Source organism: Podarcis liolepis (genome assembly GCF_965112155.1).
Source record: "Podarcis liolepis genome assembly, chromosome: 1".
Taxonomy (NCBI): domain Eukaryota; kingdom Metazoa; phylum Chordata; class Lepidosauria; order Squamata; family Lacertidae; genus Podarcis; species Podarcis liolepis.
In genome coordinates, this window is record NC_139554.1 from 115,041,262 (window position 1) to 115,057,298 (window position 16,037).

The window sequence follows — 16,037 nt, forward strand, 5'->3', positions numbered from 1 at the left end:
GCAACGGTAACGTCTGCACAGGTTCGCTAGAACCTCTATAATAATTACTCTGGTAATTTCCCCTTTTGTTCCCTCTTAAAATACAAGACACGACACAGTCTTTATGAAAGTATAAAAGAGTTTACTCATGTTCTGTTCACAATATGATCCCAGAAGGTAGACAGGCTTAAAAAGGTAACATGCATTCAGAATCTATCTTATAGGAAGATAATCCTTTCCTCCTCTCTTGGCTGGGAGCCAAGAGGGCATGTTGCTTCTTCAAAGGAAGATGGCAGAGAGGCAAGATGGCTTCCTGCCCTGTGCTTTTAGTATTACCTGCACAGGTGAGGCCACACCCACCTCTGGTCACATGCGGAGGAAGTCCGTCCCAGGAAGTTTACCTGCTTGCTGGACAGACATCCCTCCCCATGTTCTAACATGTACACTCTAGGAATGTTGTCATTGACTGCTCCTGTGTTTTACATCCCACAATCAGCACCATGCTCGAACCATCTGAGCTATCCAGCCTCTATATCACAAAAGGCAATATGGAACTAGAGAAAGGAGATGGGGCTAGACAGGGTAGAAAGCCTTTTTTTGCCCTATAAAAAGTGTGGTAAAGTAAGTTTCCAAAACAAAACATAATTTCAGTAACAACAGCTGCATTGTGCACAACATCTGAGTCACCTCTGTGAGTGTCCTTCAACAAAAAGACAGTTTGTCCATTGTGCAGTCCAGTGCGAAGTCTGATCCTTCACAAGTTTACTTAGAAGAAGACCCCATTGCATTCGGCGGCCTTTGCATCCAAGCAACTTTGCATAGGTTTGCATCCTGAAAGTGCAAAGGCACATCCAGGGCCTGCCCACCCATGAGGCCAGGTGAGGCGACTGCCTCAGGCAGCAGGGTCCACAGGAGAAGCAGGTCCCAATGCAGATCTTTCTCCACCTCCACCCCTTGTTCCTGATGTAGATCTTCACTCACCCCTTCTTCGCTGGGCACCATTTTGTGGTTCACCTCAGCAGGTGCCAGAATGTATTGGGCCAGCCCTGGTCGCAGCATTAAGGTTCCCACAGAGGAAATGAGCTTAGACAAGACTGGAACATTCAAGGTTGCAGATGCAGATGCACAGAAGAGACCAAGAGTGAGAAGAATGTCTGGGATACAAAAAGCTTGCGGGACACAATGTGAGAGAGCCACAAGAGCCTGGTCTCCACGTGTATCACAGTGAGGTAGCAGAAAGGACAAGAAAGGGGGTGTTGCTTACATCCCAGCACTTCCAGCAAAATGAAACCGTTTGTGTGGGTGCACCCTCTTCACACACAAAGTAGCCTGATATCAGGGGCGGATTTAGGTTTGACGAGGCCCTAAGCTACTGAAGGTAATGGGGCCCTTTATACGTCCAGCTTTCCTTTGTCAACAACAAATTGTCGCTGTTTTTTGTGTTGAATATATGCTATATGGTAATTTATGGGCCTAATAGGTATCTAAAGCCATTTGCACATGTTGCCATGCAACCAGTCCATGCAGAATGTAGGTACCCTGTGTATAGAAATGAACAAACCAGTGATATTTTAGGGAGCAGGCTAGCAGGCGGGGCCCATTACTTACATCATAGGAGCCTACACAACACAAAACACTGTTGCTGTATGTAGGTTTTATTTTATTTGTTTTTTATCTTATATTTTGGAAAGGTACATCCAGGTTTTTTTTCCTTTAATTTTTTTTGGGGGGGGGCAAGAGAGTGGGGCCCTAAGCTATAGCTTGTTTTGTTGTTTAGTCATTTGGTCGTGTCCGATTCTTCATGACCCCATGGACCAGAGCACGCCAGGCACTCCTGTCTTCCACTGCCTCCCGCAGTTTGGTCAAACTCATGCTGGTAGCTTCAAGAACACTGTCCAACCATCTCATCCTCTGTCATCCCCTTCTCCTTGTGCCGTCAATCTTTCCCAACATCCAGGGAGTCTTCTCTTCTCATGAGGTGGCCAAAGTATTGGAGCCTCAGCTTCACGATCTGTCCTTCCAGTGAGCCCTCAGGGCTGATTTCCTTAAGAATGGATAGGTTTGATCTTCTTGCAGTCCATGGGACTCTCAAGAGTCTTCTCCAACACCAGAATTCAAAAGCATCAATTCTTCGGCAATCAGCCTTCTTTATGGTCCAGCTCTCACTTCCATACATCACTACTGGGAAAACCATAGCTTTAACTATACGGGCCTTTGTTGGCAAGGTGATGTCTCTGTTTTTTAAGATGCTGTCTAGGTTCGTCATTTCTTTTCTCCCAAGAATAGCTTGTTTAGCTTATACGTAAATCCGGCACTGTCTGATATTGTGGAGGAGGGCTGCCGTAGGAGACAGACAGTATATGATACAATCAGGGGTACCCACACTTCTGACAATATGGAAAGGTGTGGCAGTTCCCACTACCATTCATGAGACTGACAGAGGATTCCGAGAAGCAGGTAGGAATGTGTGTATGTTTACTGATGTTGCATAAATCCTCTACATATCATATTTTATTCACTGGGACTTACCAAAAGTGTGCATAAGAGTGTATAGGATTTCAGCTTTAAATATTTATAATCATGTTAGAAGTTCAGTGGTGCCTGACTCCTCTAAACTCCTGGATCCAGTAAATGTTAGAAGCTAATCAAGCCAGATAGCTTCCCGCATTCAGGCGATCACCTGGGAGATGGGTCATTAAGAGAACAAAGGAAATGGGGCTCTGGGCCAGGTGGAAAATGAGTGGGGGTTCCTCCTGCAGCTCTTAGTTTGAGGGCAGAGCTTGCTGTGATGTGGGGGAGCTTCAGGCTGGAAAGGCAGAGAGAGAGCTATGGGTGATTTCTGCTTGAATCCAAGGCTGCCAGCTCTGGGAGAAGCAGGACAATCTTTGGGCTGTTAATGCTGTGAATCCTTTCATCATAGGCTCAAGTTGTATTTATGTGTAAGTAAACCATATATCATAAAGACACCACAGTCTCTGTTGTGCCTCATTCCCAAAAGGAAACGTGAACCCTGGAATCTCACACCACTTGGAGATTGTGGTGGTGTGCAAAAATAGCCTTTTGTATTTAATTGATTTGCAGATAGATAGATGATAGATAGATAGATAGATAGAGCTCTTATTGTTGTCTTGGTTGCTTTACTGGTTTATTATTTAAACCACTTTGGGCACCTCACATTCCAATGTGGCTGCAGACTGAGGTATATGCCCCTATAATATAAATAAAGCAAAAGCTTTATGTGAATCATTGCTCTTAGGCTTGATTCATTCTGGATAATTCAAACATTTGCTCATTTCCTTGTAACATGAATGTTGGTCCTACTAATATTTACCCTGCTGTGGCCTTTTGAAATTTTACTAGTGTTTCTCTAGCATCAGCTTTATGGGAATCTGAATGGTGTCTTTGGGAACCTGTTGTTTCTAGGCATCACTTTGAAAATTTAAAAGAATGTCAGAAATAGGAAAGGATGTCAGAAATAGGATGTTTGCTACATCAATTAAAAATAAGCCACTTTTTAATGCATTTTATTTATTTGCAAATATTTCCATACAACCAAATTGAAACAATTTCCACATAAATTATAATGTTGTGGCATTCTCCACATAAATTATAAGAAGATCTAAAAATAAAGACACAAACATTAATATTAATATCAATAACAACAACAATAAAACTCAACAAAGCACCATAAACAATTGCACAACACAAGTCTGTTCAGCAGCTTTTGTAGTTGGAGTCAGTTAGGGTCTGGTGGGAAAAGGTCAGCAAGGCAGGGAGCAGGTCTTCCAGGACTCACAGCCAACCATGCCTCAGGACATAAAGCTGATTTCATAAAATGATCATTTTTCAGGCTTATTGGGAAGTCTCACTCAGCTCAGTAGGACGGTTGTGTAAACATGTACAGGATCATGACCCATGTCTGATTTTGCAGAACTTCGTACACATCCGCCTTAAAAACATGTCTCAGAAGATAGGTGTTTCCATAAAAAAAGTGTGTGCGTTAAAAAAAGGTGACTTTAAAAAAAGATTGTTCACAAATACTTTGGTAAAATCTCTTCCTTCCCTCCTTTTCAAAATATTAATCCTGAGTGTTTCAGCGTTCAGAGAAATATTTAGTAATGCTAATGCTCCAGTTCTGAGCATGTGTTCTATCAGTTCATATGCTGTTGTTATAATGACACATTTGGCACCCATTATACTGAGTCAGCAGTTGGCAAACCCCACCATAAGCACGCGCGTGCTGGTGCAGCAAATTAGGGACTTCAGTAACATACATTTCCCTTATCCCTGTACGGTTTGGATGAGCAACAAGAAAAGGAACAGGCCTATTAACCAAGTGCCTTTTTAACCAGCAAATCTGTTAGTTAACTGCATTCCGTTATATTTCCATTCGACCATTGATTTATTAGAAGACTGCAATGTTAGAAGCATGTTTCCCTAGAAGGAAGTCTCACTCAATTCAGTGGTCCTTACTCCCTAGCAATTGTGCTTAGGACTGCAGCCTAAAATGTGATCCTATGCCTGTCTACTTCTTTTCAGTGGGACTCACGCCAAAATTTGTGTGCATAGGGCTTCATTATTCAAAAACTCCGTTTTTGAAATGCAAAAAGAAATGCGAATTAGAAGGAAAGGTCATGGTTAATATTTTCTTCTTAATTCCCTATTTCTGTTAGCGGGGTTTAATGGAATAAGGTTTAGGGATTGTGATGCTGCCAAACATTTAGAATAGTTCTGTATTTATTTATTTTTCATATGGTGGGAGGCTGTGGGTTGGGCTGAACACCTAAAGTGATACAACTTTTTGGAAAGGTGAGCGGGCAGAAATTATGTCACGTCTCTCTGGAAAAAGCATATTCATGGGCATTTTAATCAATGATAGGCAAAAAGCCTATTTTTATTTTGTTTCTTCACACGTAGATTTTGTTGACGTGTATTGGAAATCACTGAAAGGGGAGAAAGCCTTTCAGACTTGAAATGACACTACATTTCATATCAACTATTAGTTGAAGCTGTACTTCGTGTGGTATTAGGATTTAAGGGAGGAGTGGTATAGTGGTTAGAGGGACAGACTAGGACTTGAGAGTAAAGGTAAAGGTAAAGGGACCCCTGACCATTATGTCCAGTCGTGACCGACTCTGGGGTTGCGGCGCTCATCTCGCTTTATTGGCCGAGGGAGCCAGCGTACAGCTTCTGGGTCATGTGGCCAGCATGACTAAGCCGCTTCTGGCGAACCAGAGCAGCGCACGGAAACGCCGTTTACCTTCCCACCGCAGTGGTACCTGTTTATCTACTTGCACTTTGACGTGCTTTCGAACTGCTAGGTTGGCAGGAACTGGGACTGAACAACGGGAGCTCACCCCGTCACGGGGATTTGAACCGCCGACCTTCTGATTGGCAAGTGCTAGGCTCTGTGGTTTAACCCACAGCGCCAGTGCTCAAAAATCCCTGCTCATCCATAAAGTTCAATGGATGACCTTGAGTCTACCCTACCTCATACGGTTGTTGTGAGGATAAAATGGAGGGAGGGGAAGAACCACACACACTGCCTTGATCTCCCTGGAAGAAAGGTGGGGCAAGTTAATCAATAATTATATGTGTAAGAAAGAGGTATTTGGAGTAAATCGGGTGGTGACAAAGCTTAGGGTGTTTCTTCTTCGGGGCTTAGTGGAGCCAGATGTGCCTTTTTATACCAAACAGAAATACCCTGAAACCACATTCTTCCTAGAAAAGATGGAAGTGTGGATCATGAAACCAATAAATCCTTTATTCAGCTGAGAGTTCTAACTTTGGGAAAGGAAGAGGCAGGAAAGGAGGGCAGAGTCTCTAGCGCTCCCAGTGTACGAACCAAGGTACTGCAGCTCTCAGGTTCACCAGGACTGTTGCTTCTCCTGTTGGCCTGTGAACTGTAGGCTGCGGGGTAGAACAGCCAAGCCACTTCCTCCTCTTAGTCTGGTGAGCCTCACGATGGTTTCGGGAAGCCCAACTCTTCATGAAAATCCAGACCTTTGCCGAAGCCAAGTGGGCTATGCCACATGCATGGGCATAGCCAAGCTGCACCCCACAACCCCGAACAAGAATCCTGACTATGTCCATGGCCACACACGCACAGGTTGTGTGTCCAAGGAAGAGATCTCCTTGGAGGTTACGTTCAGTATGTTTTCTCCCTACTCAGCAAGTCCTGAGAAGCTGTCCGGGCCCGGGTTTGCAGTTTACAGTGGTGGAAAGTTCCCTGGGTGGCTTGACTAAGTCTGAGATTTCTCCCCATTCTTCAAAACCACCCACCACCCCGCCCCGCTTGCATCTTACTGTGTTAGCAGAAGAATCCGGTTGCACCTTTGCTGCTGCCTGCTGGCAGCCCCAGAGTCAAGAGATTAAAGGTAAAGGGACCCCTGATCATTAACTCCAGTCGTGACCGACTCTGGGATTGTGGCGCTCATCTCACTTTACTGGCCGAGGGAGCCGGCGTACAGCCTCCGCGTCATGTGGCCAGCATGACTAAGCCGCTTCTGGCGAACCAGAGCAGTGCCCAGAAACGCCGTTCACCTTCCCACCGGAGTGGTACCTATTTATCTATTTGCACTTTGACCTGCTAGGTGGGCAGGAGCTGGGACCAAACAACGGGCGCTCACCCCATTGGGGGGATTCGAACCACCGACCTTCTGATTGGCAAGTCTTAGGCTCTGTGGTTTAACCCACAGCCACCAGCGTCCCAGTCAAGAGATTAGTAGGTGCATATTAGACGGCGCGTTCGTTTCCCCCTGGCTCTTCCTGGCCTTGCTTTCTGGCTGAATCCCATCTGGCCCCGGACGCGAGCGGGAGGAGGAGGAGGGGCTGCTGTCGAGTGAGAAGTGCACACACGGAGTGATTGATGAACTCTTCATAGAACTAAAAAAAATTTTTTTTTTTAAATCCGCCCCGTTGGCCCTCCTGTCTCACCGCGACTGCCCTGCTCCCAGCAGTAAGGAAGAACACACAGCGCTCCTTCCTTCCCCACTGGGAAACGCGACTTCCCTTGGTAATAACCAAAGAAGAGATTTGTTTCTTGCTGGCGATCAACTTACCATTCAGTCTCTCTCCTGATGAAAGTAGCTGAGGCCCCCAAAGTAGCGGAGACCTGGCCAACATCTCGCGCCTTTCCAGTGGCGGCGCTGGGTTAATGAATGAGCGCAGTGCCTGCCACGTGGTCGCACAAAGAGGCTCCGCCAACTCGTCTCCGGCCACGCAGTGAAGCGAGAGTGGAAAGAGCGAATACCCCCCCCCAACCCCGCACTCTTGCGCGCTATTGTTCGGTTTCAGGCTCCGGAGCTCTGGGATTGCGCGAGGAGGAGACTTTCCAAGAGTGCGCCTGGCCTGGTGTTGTTGCTGGCAAACGTTTGCCATTCCAAGCCAGAACCTTCTTGATTTATTTATTTTTTAAACCATTGTGCTGTGTGTGGTTAGGGGAGGTTGTTTGGTTTTTGGAAGGAGGCTGGTTTCTGCGCCTTGGAAGGCAAAACGGAGCCTGGTGAAAGACGTTGGGGGCTTCCTTTTCTCAAGCTGCAATGTTTCTGCCAGTGCGGTTTGGATGAGGCGACTGCAACTGCCACCCTAATCGTGGACTGCTGTATATAAGAAAAAGCAGCCTGAATCGGTTTATTGTGGCATAAACTTTGTGTGCCACACTAAATCTGCTTTCCAAGCACAGAAGCCATCTCGCAAGGGCCGAGGTCCCTTTGCCCTCCTAAAATATTTGAGGGGTTCTCCTCTCCCCAAAAGTTGATGGACACTGCCATTCAAATGCTGTGTGCGCCCCATGTCATGTGATTGATTATGTGGGGCGGTGCTTACCTGAGGGACCCCCCCCCATATTTTATTCAAGTTGGCACCGCTGCTTCCAAGGGTCAGAAGGGTAGTTCTGCCACAACGTTCTAGCGTAGCGCTCTAGAAAAGAAATTAGTTGTAGCAGGAAGCGCGGAAGACCAGTGAAGTAGCCTAACTCTGCACAAAGCAGTATCCTTTATTTCTTCTCTGCACAGTACCGTAGCCTCTTCTCCTCCTTCTGTCACACCACAGACCAGCACGGCAGGGTTTTAAATGAATGGATCTGGGATCCGGAGCTCTTTTGGTTCGTATAGCAAGCTGACTCTGTTTTGCATTAATTGTATTAATTCGGGGAAAAAATGTATAATTTGTATAACTGGGTTAAAAAATGGAAAATCAATAAAAAATAATTGGCAAAAAGGAGAGAGTTTTGCCTAGTCTATGTACCTCAGTGGTGTCCAAACTTTTTTCACAGAGGGTCAGATTTGATGAAGTGAATGGCCGACCAAAGAGCCAACCAAAGTTGTTGAGGGTTTTTTAAAGGATTTTACCCCAGCAAATAAACTGCCACAGGGGCCGGATTAAACCGACCAGCGGGCCGGATTAGGCCCCCGAAACGGACTTTGGACATGCCTGACGTAGTTGATCCGGATTGGGACCGGATGGGTGGATTTCCATCTCCTGACATTAAGTGGTGTTGTGGTGCCCTGATCAAAGGCATCTTGGAACCGATGGCTTTGCCCCACCCAAAGCACTAGACAATGGTCCTCTCTGCGCTCATTAATCACCACCACTGCATGCCCACAGGAGCCCAGGACGGAATCCCCACGTGACGAGGCCCCAATGATTGGCTGAAAGGACGGATGAGGAGGTGATGAAATCCATCTTTTTACCACCCTGGTTGAGAGTACACCCGGGCAGAGGTGCCAACTTGAATAAAATATGGGGGAGGGGGCGGGTAAGCCCCGCCCCGCATCATCGATCACAAGACGCTCGCGCCCTATTTGAATGGCGACTTCCATCAACTTTGGGGGCGGCCACCCTCAAATATTTATTGGGGGCCCCGAAGGTACCTCAGCCCCTAGGAGTTGGTTCCTATGTACCTGGGTGGGCACCGTGCTAATAATTCAACATATGACAGTGGAACTTGCTTCCTAGTACAGTGGTACCTCGGGTTAAGTACTTAATTCGTTCCAGAGGTCCGTTCTTAACCAGAAACTGTTCTTAACCTGAAGCACCACTTTAGCTAATGGGGCCTCCTGCTGCTGCCGTGCCGCCGGAGCACGATTTCTGTTCTCATCCTGAAGCAAAGGTCTTAACCCGAGGTACTATTTCTGGGTTAGCGAAGTCTGTGACCTGAAGCGTATGTAACCCGAGGTACCACTGTATAAACGCGAAGGCTGGAGCAGCGCGTAACGTGGTCTTGCGCGGTGGAGTTTGGGAGTGGGGGGGGGTTCGGTTTCCACGTTCTGCAGAATGGAACGCTAAAATCTAACAGTTAAGGTTTGTCCTGGACTACACCACACCGGGGAGGAGGCATTCTTCAAGCATGCATTCGAAAGAGCGCGGGAAATGAAAACAAAACAAACCCCGTCTGCAACCTGAAGCCTAGGAAAAGTTTTACCTCTGCGCGGAAAATGGAAACAAATAAAATGCCTCGCATTCCTCATTAGCGAAGAAGCCCCGCTTAGATATAAATCATTCACTTGGAGGATTTAAATACGCGCTCGCGCAATTAGACTCTTTCCTCCCCCCGCTCCGCCTACGTAAATAACTTTATAGGAAGGGTTACAAGTATTTACACATCCAGCCCTTTCAGCTTTGACTGAAGCTCCCTGGCACAGCCCAAATGAACGCAGTTCAAAGAGTCTTTGGCAAAGGCAGCCTTCCTTCCAAGATGCTAAAAATAAAATAAAAAAACAACTACTGTGCTAAATGACTTGGCATTTATTTTCTCTTGTTAGTTTCTCCCCATTTGCTCGAATGTGCCGGGCCCTTCCCTCCTGCAATCTCCTAGCCCGTGCCAAAAATCCCCAGCGGTCCAGCTTAGCTCCACGGACTTTCCAGGACAGAAAAGAATAGAAGGCAGCTGGCAAGCTAGAGACCGTGCACACAGCAGAGAGACGGGCGAGGGCAAAGGGGGCTGGGGTGGGGGTTAGCACTGGAAGTCTGGACTAGGCGATTGAGGTTGACTCCGACCTGAACACAGGCCCCTGTCAGTGCCACCAGTGGGACTTAACTTCCAAGGAACGCGCTCAGGATGGGTGATATCAGTTCCCCGCCCCCACCATTTCGAAACACACTTCTGGATGGGATCCAGCGGGGGGGGGCACTTTGGCACCCATATTCTATGCCTGAGTGGAAGTCAAGTAACTTCGACACAGAGCAGACCCACTGAAATAAATTTACTCAGGTTAGCCATGGTTCGAATCCCCACGGTGGGGTGAGCTCCCATCTTTCGGTCCCAGCTCCTGCCCACCTAGCAGTTCCAAAGCACCCTTAAGTGCAAGTAGATAAATAGGCACCACTCCGGCGGGAAGGTAAACGGCGTTTCCGTGTGCTGCTCTGGTTCGCCAGAAGCGGCTTAGTCATGCTGGCCACATGACCCGGAAGCTGTACGCCGGCTCCCTCGGCCTGTAAAGCGAGATGAGCGCTGCAACCCCAGAGTCGGTCATGACTGGACCTAATGGTCAGGGGTCCCTTTACCTTTAACACTGGATACAACCTCCTGAGTTCAAGTGAGCCGGTTTCTCTATAGCTCACCATGTCCTGATGTTTTGGTTGGTCCTAACAGACGCAAACCTCAGTGCCTAGGACTTGCCGATCGCATGGTCGGCGGTTCGAATCCCCACGGTGGGGTGCGTTCCCGTCGTTCGGTCCCAGCGCCTGCCAACCTAGCAGTTCGAAAGCACCCCCGGGGTGCAAGTAGATAAATAGGGACCGCTTACCAGCGGGAAGGTAAACGGTGTTCCGTGTGCTGTGCTGGCTCGCCAGATGCAGCTTGTCACGCTGGCCACGTGACCCGGAAGTGTCTCCGGACAGCGCTGGCTCCCGGCCTATAGAGTGAGATGAGCGCACAACCTTAGAGTCTGGCAAGACTGGCCCGTACGGGCAGGGGTACCCTTACCTTTTAGCAGACGCAAAGATTTTGGCATTACTGTCAAGCAAAAGGCTGCTGCTTTTATGGGTTGGTTGTTGAACTCAATTGAATTCTAAATCCCTTGGAGTGGGTCGTTTTCAATCACTCTGCTCAGCCCCAAAGCCTTTGGTGGAACTCTCCCACGAGAGGTATGTGACGATTGGGTGCCAAACCACCAAGGTTTCGATGCTAAGTACTGTACGCTTACTTGGCAATAGGTCATATGATATTGGACTCCGGTGGGACTGCTTCTGAGTAACTACGCGTAAGATCAGGTTGTAACAGCCAAAATGCTACAATGCTGAACGGAACTGAAAACCACCCTGCGCTTGTATCCTGTGGCGCAATGGGTTAGTGCATCTGGCTGCTAACCAGAAGGTTGGCGGTTCGAGTCCACCTAGGGATGGCTGTGGGCAGGATTCGTCCTATTGCACAAGGAATTGAACTAGATGAACCTCAGGGTTCCATTCAACTCTATGACTCTATGTTTCCCTGTCCCAAGGAAACTGAGCACCCTCCGATCCTATTTCTGACCTTTACTTTTGTGTTTAAGGTAGGATGTTACAGTGGTACTTCGGGTTACAGACGCTTCAGGTTACAGACTCCGCTAACCCAGAAATAGTGCTTCAGGTTAAGAACTTTGCTTCAGGATGAGAACAGAAATCACGCGGCGGCAGCAGGAGGCCCCATTAGCTAAAGTGGTGCTTCAGGTTAAGAACAGTTTCAGGTTAAGAACGGACCTCCGGAACGAATTAAGTACTTAACCCGAGGCACCACTGTACTTAGGTTCCACCAATTCTAGTGAAACATCCTTCTACATAATTGCGGTGTTTTTTTAAAAAAAATTAAAAATATGGGTGTCTCCTAACCGCATCTAGTGCACATGTGTCTATGTCCTAATGCCTCAAAATAAGTGCTATTTTGAGAAGGGAATTTAATGAATATAGATGTTTCTACTGATTAAAGGACCACGGAGGGGCATTCATTACTGGGGAAGTTGTCTTAAACGTGAATTGGGGGTGATATATGTCACTTGTATTTTGAATCAATAGAAACGTTATGATTTGTTTCCTTGCCTGTTTATTTTTATTGCCGGGGCAGCATCAAGAGATTTATTAGAAAGCTGAGAACTACCCTCACAGCACTTGCACGTGGAAAAAAATTCCAGAATGGAGTCCACATTTAATCTGCAGATGGACCAGTGGTCATTTGCATGCAACTGATTATTATTCCCAGTGTTAATCAAGACAGCGTTTAGAAATAATATTACTGGTGTAAACACACTTGTGAACACTTTACAGAAAACCGCTTTTAGCTGCAAATAATGAATTTGGTTCGGTAATGTAAAGTATGAAGACTCCTGTCAAAGCCACATTATATGCCACTAATATTTTCCCAAAGTTGCCTGGCTGCGAACTAGCGAACTTCGAACTAGCCCTGAGTCCAGTGAGTGATATTCCGATCCAGGCCAACTTTGCTTTGAAGTATATCCCCTAGATTTTAGTAAAACTGACTTCCAGATTTTGGATCGCGATGTGAATCATCTTAAATGACACGGCGATACTTCAGTTTATCTCTGCGGTGGATCGGAGCGTGTTTTAAAAGGCTCATTTCTCAAGCCGCCTTTCTTTCCAAGAGGTCGGCCACGTGACTAGCTGAATAAATACTGGAAAAGCTGAGGAGACGCTGCAGGGTCTATTTAAGCAGAGCTATTTTACAAATGGCAGCAAATAAAGCCGCACATTCGGTTACCATTGCAATTGATGTGAAATTCCAGAAGGGCTTATACTATACACCTTCGTTCATAAATGGATGGCTTGATCTGCGTCTCGATCATTCAGCCTTCCTAACTGAACACGCTGCCACTTACTCCTCGAGTAAACATGCATAAGATTGCGCTGCAATTTATTTATTATGCTAGAAATCGAAGAAATATCCAGCCACCTTCCTGCGCAGCCCGACCCCTGTATCTGTTTATCCTGCTATGTTCAATGGGACTTAACATGCACATTTCCTTGGGAGTAAGCCCCAGTGAAAACAGGGGGCTTGCTTCTGACTAAACATGTATAGGACAGGATAGAACAGCCTCGATTTACCTGAAACCAAAGGGGGAAGAGGGCTTAAATTTGACTGGATTGTACCCAGTAATAGAACGCCTGTTTTAAGGGATTTTAACGTCCTCATTCACACCCACCCGATCCAAAAGACATTGGGAAGAAGAAAAATACGAAAGGCAGGATTCTCTCCAACACTCCTCCTCCTCTTGGGTTTCATGCTAGTTAGGTGCTACTCAAGCCGGATCGACGGATCCTGTGTATTTGACACGGAAGGAAGCCTAGCGGAGTTCAATAGGACTTGATCCTAAGGAAGCGTTCGCCGGAGTGCAGCCTTCCATGAATCAGAAAGGAGTACTAATCAGCCTTGGCAAGTATCTGAAATGCTTTGTAGAGCCCAAACCTAGGCATGTACACTCAGAATTGAGACCTACTGAGTTCAGGAACCCTTACTCTCGAGTAAGTACACAAAGGCACGAAATACACGATCTATGCATGTATACTCACTGGGTTCAATGCGGCTTACTGCTAGAACAGTGTGAACAGGACAATGCACGCTTAGACTAAGGAGTAAGCATGTATATAGGATTGGAGCCTAAGACTCTATTCTGGTCGCGTCTTGGCTATTTCAACCCTGTAGTGCGCACTATCTTCTGGAGGGCAAAGAGAAGGGAGAGCTGCCTTATGTATGTTTTAAGTTATTTTCACCGGCGGCTCCTTTCTTGTATTTTTATATTTTAAAGATCCTCCATACCACAAAGGGAGGCCTCCCAGTCTAACGTCTAAATGCTACGCCGCAAATAAACCGTGCGCGCTTTTGTGCCTTGCAAGCGGGCCTTCTAAACCAAAGAGGCGCCTCTTTGCTTTGTTCCGTTGGCGACCTCTGCATTATTATTCCTGTGCAAAAATGGCTACCAGGCCCCTTTGTTTGCACACAGCTCTGTTACAGTTGGAGAGGGAGAGAGGGAGGGGAGGGGGAAGGAGCCAACGAGAGAAGGCAGGCAGGCAGGCGGGCAGCCCCTATGCGGCGGGTAGGCTGCTGTATCATCCACGCCGCCTTGCAAATAGCTTCAGCAAAGCGTATCCCCCACTGACCCCGTCGAGTGGTGTCCTATCCGACGGACGTTGCTTAGCTACAGGGTTTACTCCAAGCCAATGAGGAAGGAGACCCGGGAAAGATGCAGCGCCTCGTTTCTTTACCTAAGTGTGGGAGTATCAAAGCCCATCAAAGCACAGGAGGAAGATCAGGGAACGGACTGAAGGCCCCTCTCCTCCCATTCCGAGGGGCTAATACCTGCGAATAAAAATGGGGAGCTAAATCTAGTCTAAAGGTTTGCTCCTCGCTCTGCCTTCCTCCCCTGTTTAGAACAGCCGGAGCCCCTCGAATCGCCTCGGAATCGACGGGCATGAGGCTACTACGGATCCGCGTTGGCTGCTCCTTGGGTGTCAAAACATTAGGTTCAGTCCCATACCCGCTTCTTACCCGGGAGTAAGTACCACGAAATGGTACTTATTTCTGAGTAGGAATGCCTAGTCAAGGAGGGTGGGGGTGGATGCCGTTCTGAAGGGAATGAAGAGGAAAACAAATGGTGACTTATGTGACTTGGTGACTTATGGGGCCGATGCTAAGCAAGTTCACTTAGAAGTCAACCCAGCTGACTTCACCCAATATTACTTTCCGGAAAGCTCTCTTAGGATCGCACCCCTAAAGAGAGAACTGGGGGTGGGGGGGGCTGTACCTCTGATTCTCAGGCTCTCTCGCGCACACATTCACACCCACGCGGATCTTCCCTTGTCGCCATAGCCTCTTTCTCCCCACATGCAATACCACAATAAGCCACAATCGAGTTTACCACTTTGGGATGCAGTGGGTAAGTCTAAATTAAAAGCGAAGGCGCGCCACGCAATAAAATCAAGGGCAAAATTCAGACTTTGTTTCCCCTTAAGAAGGGAGAAGGGAGTTTGTTAGGGTAGCCTAGTCCCTGTTTTTCTTTCTTTTCACCTTAACCATTGGAAAAATGGGAGGGGGGTAATGTTGGCGTCCTCCAAAAGCACATTCTTGGCGTGGGCCAGGAATCTGGCGCAGCTAAAATGAAGATGAGTTACATTTAAAGGCAAGTCCCCGCAACCTTCCTCCTGATGTTCTTGAAAAGACATGGGCTTAGATGCTCCTGGGGAGAAGGACTGTTGACTCTTTGTAAAAGGGGTGCGGGGGTGGGAAGAGAAATATTCTTGGACCCGCTTACAGCACATTGTATTTGATTCAGATAACACCCCAGCAATTCAGGAAGCTAAACGGAGCAAGATTTATGTTAGGTGTGGAAACGGGTTGTATATCATTTATGACGATCCGAAATGCGCGCGAAAGCCAAAGGGATGTTGTGCCAGAAACGTCTTTGAGCTTAAAGCAGAGCCATTAAAATCCGTGGGAGAGTTGCCATTGACTTCTATGAAGAGTCCCTCCTCTCCTCCATCTCTCTCGCTCTCGGGCACGGATCCCACAGCTGTTTACTTGGAAGTAAGCGCCAATTTAATCAACGGGGCTTTCTGGCCAAGTAATTTGCTTAGCCTCGGCGTGTTCCTCCGGGGCTGGCCTCCTGAGTCAAGGGGGGGGGGGAGCCAGAAATAGAGCCAAGGGGAGACGTCGCTGTCCAGTAATTGGGTTACGCTTTAAAGGGAGGCCTATGCCAATTCTAACAATATACTCCTACACAACCCCTGAAATGTATGATTTCGAGACTCACTTAGGAAGGCTGTAATGTATATATGTATAGCACAGTCTGTTCAAATCCCCATTGAGAGGGTGCCAGTTGAGTGCTATGAATATTTTGAGAAAGGCTATCCCAATTTTTCTACGTATGTACAGAACTGTGTGTGTGTGTGTTAGTTTATAATCCCTCCCAGCGATGCTTATAAATTATCGTGTCCCCTTTACTTGACTTTAAGAGGGAATAATAATGCAAGCCAGCCAAGGCACCATTTGAAGTCGAGCCCATAAAACATTAAGCTGTGGATAACACGTTGGGCCTCCCAGTCCCGCAGACTCAGCGGATGCCTTCTGAGTG